We start from the raw sequence: 6,000 nt of genomic DNA on the forward strand, positions 1-6,000 counted from the left end.
GCCCTGCACCTTCCTGCTGGCTACAATCTACACACACAGTATTCCTCCCAATCTCTCTCTGGGGGAGATTTCTTAAGCACGCTTTGTAGCGAGATCCAGGTAGGCTATCAGTCACTGCGGTTGTGAAGAACATGCCAACAAGAAATAACCCGACATAAAATCTATCTCGTGGGGGGGCTCAGAGGCTGGACGAGATTGAATTAAAATCTCCCTTTTGCTGAGTCAGACTCTTTAGATAATTACACACTGATATGAGGAACATTCCCCCTCTTGGCTGTAAGTTCAGAGGGAATGCAGACAATGGCATATTTGGCTGCAATCATAGCAGCACCCCCCACCATGAATTGGAGCAATGAGAGTAAGATAGCACAAAGCTAATCTCTGGCCCCACAAAAAGGCCCCGAGGGAGCAGCCCAAAATGGAAGCAGTATTAATAATGTGGTTTCTTTGTGTGTCAGGTATCCTTCGCTTGTCTTATGGTCCTTGATCACTATATCTCCAGCCTTGGTGGTTTATATGCCAACAGACAAACATGCAAGTGAAGCACAATATTGCATCCCTGTCAACAAAATAATGGCCTTGAACTAAGAACCACACATGCCTTTTTGACACGTGTGACACACGTGTCACATTCTGCTCCAGTCTTTTCAAAGTAAAACTACTTAGTTAGGTTTAGGAACAGATCCACTTGGTTAGGCTTAGGCAACAAACTACTTAGTTAGCTTTGGCAAAAGATTGCTGATTGTCAGTAGTCCATTATAATTCAGAATACCAAGAAACTGCCATCGGAGGGATAAGTCAACTAAGTGTACGATGTTTTCCTGAAAACCTGACGAATGACCAAATGAAGAAATCCATGCATGTTTTTAGATGCATAGAGCAACACAGTCTCACAGCAGTTTGTGAAATAGTCACAAAATTTAATCCATTTGATTCGTGTACGTAGACACGAATTTCCTTTTTTTCGTGACGCTCAGCACGACTTTCAACGACGTTTTTTCTGTGTGTTTTCCTACGAACGTCCAGCAACGTGTGACACACGTGTCAATTTCCGCTCCAGTCTTTTCAAAATAAAACTACTTAGTTAGGTTTAGGAACAGATCGACTTTGTTAGGCTTAGGCTACAAAACTACTTAGTTAGCTTTGGCAAAAGATCGCGGTTTGGGTTAAAATAACACCAGAAGTTGCGCAGTTTAAGTTTGGAAATTACGTGACAAAAACTATTTAGTTAGCTTTAGGAAAAGATGGTGATGTAACTTAAGTGCGGAAGTGATGTGACAAATAAATTATCATTGACTTCTGGTTTCACATGGGGTACGAACACCAGTCACCTGGGCGAAAGTCTTGTGTTTTTTGAGCTACGCATCCACCTCGACCTCCTCCCTACATGGCGTTCGCCGCTCTTTATACTTCCAGGTTCACAATTATGTCTTATGGTCCTTGACCACTACCTGGTTTATATGCAAACAGGCAAACATGCAAGTTAAGCACAATATTGCATCCCCTGTCAACAAAATAATGGCCTTGAAGTAACAACCAGGCATGCCTAAGTAACCTATTAAAGTTTGCTGTGGGGTGCACAGCAGCAGTCTCACATCAGCAGTTCTACTGCTTCTGTCTCCAATCTCACTGCTGCCACTGCCAGGAGGCTGCACATCTGCCCAGCACAGTGACTGACATCGATGGTTCACACACCGTTCACACCCACACACCCACCCACCCTCCTAAACCCCAACACACTCACACAAAACACCACCCAGCCGGGGTGCTCCCCTGCGTGCCTCTCCTTGTTTCAGGGCTGAGAGGGAGACACGAAGAGAGAGGTGGAGATTAGATACATCTGGAGAGCTGTGGATGAAGAAGTGGCTGTTTGCATCCTGTTGTTGCCATCCAGAGTCCAACTGGATTGTATTGTAGAACAGATTTTCCGCACGGTTTGGTGTTATCTGTGCTTTCAAAGCTGTAACTATAATCACATGTATATACCCCTCCAGCAGTTTGGATATTGAGTCATTCTTTTATCATATGTTGTGTGAGACTTGAGGCGCCTCTGCAGCGCAGCGAGGAACACACACACACACACACACACACACACAGACACAGACACACACACAACGCTGCGCCTTAACGCGTAAAAACAATCATCCTGGGCGTTGCACACTCCTGGTTAAAACAATCCTGGAGATCTACTTTTCAAAACTGTCATAACATTATGACTCACTGGTTCATTCAAGTACTAAAACATGCAAGTTGCATAGAAAAAAATGTTGTGCGTGCATCCCCAGATCCACTGATCCTATAATGGTCAGTATCTTTTTTCAACCAAGTCCATTTAAGTCACGACGTTTTGTTTTTGTTTTTTACACATTTGATTGCAGTAGATGACCCATTTCTTTCGCAGCTTGGGTGGCTGTACTTACCCCTCTATATCTCCTGCCCACGAAGAATCCTTTCATAAGAAGAAGTGACCCATATCCAAAAGCAAAATCTTGTTGTGTCTATATCAAGATGTGTTGAAGGGAGGATTTCCTGAGCGATTCTGTCTTCTTATTTCTCTTTAATTAAAAAAACCTAAACACTGTTACTGAATAGTATCCAAAAGGAGGAATCCACACGATGCTGCGTCGATCTCCACGAAATCATCTCGAGCGCTGTCCGCGGAAAAGTGATGCTGAAAGTCTTTAAGTCACAACTTTAGGTCTCTGCGCGATGGGGAAAAGAAATGCCACGTCCAGTAACACAAACACAGCTCCTGCGAGGAGTGGATCAGATTTTTTTTTTTGCTGGATAATAGAGAGGAGACGCACATATATCCCACACCCGAGGCGAGAGAGGCGTTTTCCAGCTGATATAGACGAGAGACGATATGCAGCCTGGATGTGATTGATGTTACAAGCATCGCAGCACACCGCCTTTATCGGGGAAGAAAATGCACCATCAATGGATGATGGTGATGATGGTGGTGATGGTGGTGGTGGGGGGGGATGTGTGAATGCCAGATTACAGCATGTAATACCACCAGAGCTTTGGCACTGGCTGCATATGTTACATCTTAATTTTGGTCGCCTGGTGTCTTATACGTGTGAAGTGATAAACAAGCACACTGCCTGCACTGGCTGTTAAGTCTAATTGAACTCTGTTTTTTAAGACATCTCTCTATTTGGGGCAGTTTGGGAATACACATTTTTGTTCAAATGAATATGATCTAATGATATATACATCATCAAATGATCTATACAGTATGATAGATGTATGATATATCTGCAATCAATTCAATCCATCAATGGATGGTGGTGGTGGTGGTGGGGGGGATGTGTGAATGCCAGATTACAGCATGTAATACCCCCAGAGCTTTGGCAGTGGCTGCATATGTTCAATCGTATTTTGGTCGCCTGGTGTCTTATACCTCTCAGCACAGACTCTTCAGTGTAAGGGTTTTATACATTTATTTTTCTGTGTGAAGTGATAAACAAGCACACTGCCTGCCTGCCTGCCTGCACTGGCTGTTAAATCTTAAATTGAACTCTGTTTTTTAAGACATCTCTCTCATTTGGGGGCAGTTTGGGAATATACATTTTTGTTCAAATGAATATGATTATAATGATGTTCTGTTCTGGGGAAGATCAAATGATCTATACAGTATGATAGATGTATGATATATCTGCAATCAATTCAGTTCTCACTGTGGTAACAGAGGATGTGGTGTGATTGTTTCAAATGTGACGCTTCTGGGTCGATTCAAACGTTACAGGTGCTGCAGTATGTTGAGTGTCAAAGCGCCTGGCTGGGATGAATGTGTGTAGACATTGACGACAGTATCAAGTCCAATCACTCCGAGTGTGAAAACTCAATCTAGATGCTGGGTTTTGCTTTTGTGTGTGTGTGTGTGTGTGTGTGTGTGTTACACTGACTGTCAGCAGCCTCATTCTGCAGCAGCAGAATATATAAAACCATGTCCAAGGGCATGCCTATATGTATCCAACATCATCTAGCGGAAAAGAGTGAGAAATTAGTTTTAAACCAAGCATGGTACGTTATTATTTCAGACTTTAATGCGATTGATGGATCAATCTTTTGGCTATTAACCTTCAAAAGTTTACAGAGAGAGACAAAGAACCTCCTCATCTATCAGTTTAACTGTGTGGCACCGGTGAAACCTGCAGACCTGGAGGGAGGAGGAGATGGAGGAGGAGGAGGAGAGGAGGAGGGATTGATTAATTTTCCATGGTGTCCAATAGAAGGCTTGTGGAGATAATTCTGTCTTTGCTTCCTGTATATGCACAGCTGCTCTTTCTGCTTTCCTGATCACAGGGCCGAGCGGTGTGTGTGGAGGCTTTCACAGGTCTGAGTGGGTCACACCTGTGGAGTGTTGGACTGGTTCCACCACATCAAGGGAAAGTGGTGGGGTGTGTGTGTGTGTGTGTGTGTGTGTGTGTGTGTGTGTGTGTGTGTGTGTGTGGAGATGAGGGTGTGCGTGTGTGTGTGTGTGTGTGTGTGTGTATGTGTGTGTGTGTGTGTGTGTGTGTGTGTGGAGATGAGGGAGGTTGTGTGTGTGTGTGTGTGTGTGTGTGTGGTTCCTTAGGGGTGTGTGTCATGTCTCTGTGGGCCTTTCGAGGCAGCTGAGCCTCTGAATATTCATCCTCACCTCTGCTGGAGCAAATTCCAGCTACACGACTAGACTGACAGTGAGCTGTCAGGGGACCGTATAAGTCATGCAAAAAAAATCAGAGCTATCTTGTGCACATTATTGAACAAAGTGTTTTCATGTCTGTTATTACCCCCACAAAGCATCAGCTCTCTTCCATCTGCCAGCTCCCTTTTAAACCAGCATTCTATTTCTGTTTAGCATAGTTAGCGTAATAAGAGAATTATTTAGCTGTGGAGAACGGATACAAAAGTTATTTCCACCAGGAGACCCATTCCTGCTCTGCTTTCTGCTGCAGTGCACCGAGAGATGGGTCTTGTTGAACGCGTCTGCTCTGAGGATAACACGTTACGCTGCTGAGTCCTCCCCGTCCCCCTGCGCCATGCAAACTCTGGAGATTACTTGTTTCAATTAGCTATGGGGCGGAGAGAATTTAAGCCATGTTAATTCCAGTCACTAGTGAAAATCCCAGTGAAAAAGACTAGCCACTGAAGCATAATCGCCTGCCCCCAGATGTCTCCCATTTCATGGGTACATTAGAGGAATTATTCAAATTGTAAATTCTGAGGTCACAAGATTTTCAGGTTATTGATGGGATTCATTAAAGGCCAGAGCTCCTGCAGCGTTTGTATGATTTAGAGCGACCCTCTGCTCGTGACAGCTCTGACCTGTTTTTGGTTTGTTTTGTCCACTCACACAATCCCCTATAAAGAAAAGTCTTTTCCAAAGACTCCACTGTGAAAGAGAATGTGGTCTTCACTGAATAAATGTTGAGCTAAACTAACTGAGGAAGAGCTACTTTAAAAGTTTTCAACTAAAGAATAACAGTGACGATAAGTAGAAGAAGAAGAAGGAGGAGGATGAGGAGGAGGAGGAGAAGGAGGAGGAGAAAACATGGGAGTCTGTCAGTATGAAATAAATAATAATCTAATAGTTGGAACAAAATACGATGTTTGTATCTGGCATCTTTTCATCAGCATCTGTGTCATCTAATATTGAACTCTGGGGGTATTCAGACTATCTGCTGACATTTGATTATGAATAAAACTCAGCTTCTGACTGTGTAACACTCCCACAAGTTGGAAGACGCAGAAATGAGTCAGTTTGTCACTGTCTGTTTGAAGCGATATTTTACAAATATGAAACAGGCCAGCCAGGGCAGACAGATTGGCCATATGCTCCATGTGTGAGTGATATATTCGTTTCAGATGCTGGCTGGCTGACAGTTGTCACAGGTGTAACCTTTGAACTGGAAAAGCTTTTTTTATATATAAGAGACTGGCCACAGTGGAAATTCTATCTCTGGTACAGTGTGTTCATCTGCAGTATACTCTCAAACGCTGAGACAGAATATA

The 6,000-nt window shown here is 43.6% G+C and overlaps 1 protein-coding gene across 1 annotated transcript in view; it reads right to left on the minus strand.

Annotated features, from left to right (window-relative positions):
- The window catches only part of LOC119490306 (metabotropic glutamate receptor 4-like), a 197,236-nt gene extending 194,303 nt beyond the window's left edge, over positions 1 to 2,933 (minus strand). The window contains exon 1 of the mRNA XM_037773623.1: positions 2,421 to 2,933. The gene's annotated coding sequence lies outside the window, so the exon portion shown is untranslated. The remainder of the gene's footprint in view (positions 1 to 2,420) is intronic.
- Positions 2,934 to 6,000: the final 3,067 nt, after the last annotated feature.

The sequence above is a fragment of the Sebastes umbrosus genome, chromosome 1 (assembly GCF_015220745.1).
Source record: "Sebastes umbrosus isolate fSebUmb1 chromosome 1, fSebUmb1.pri, whole genome shotgun sequence".
Classification (NCBI taxonomy): Eukaryota; Metazoa; Chordata; class Actinopteri; order Perciformes; family Sebastidae; genus Sebastes; species Sebastes umbrosus.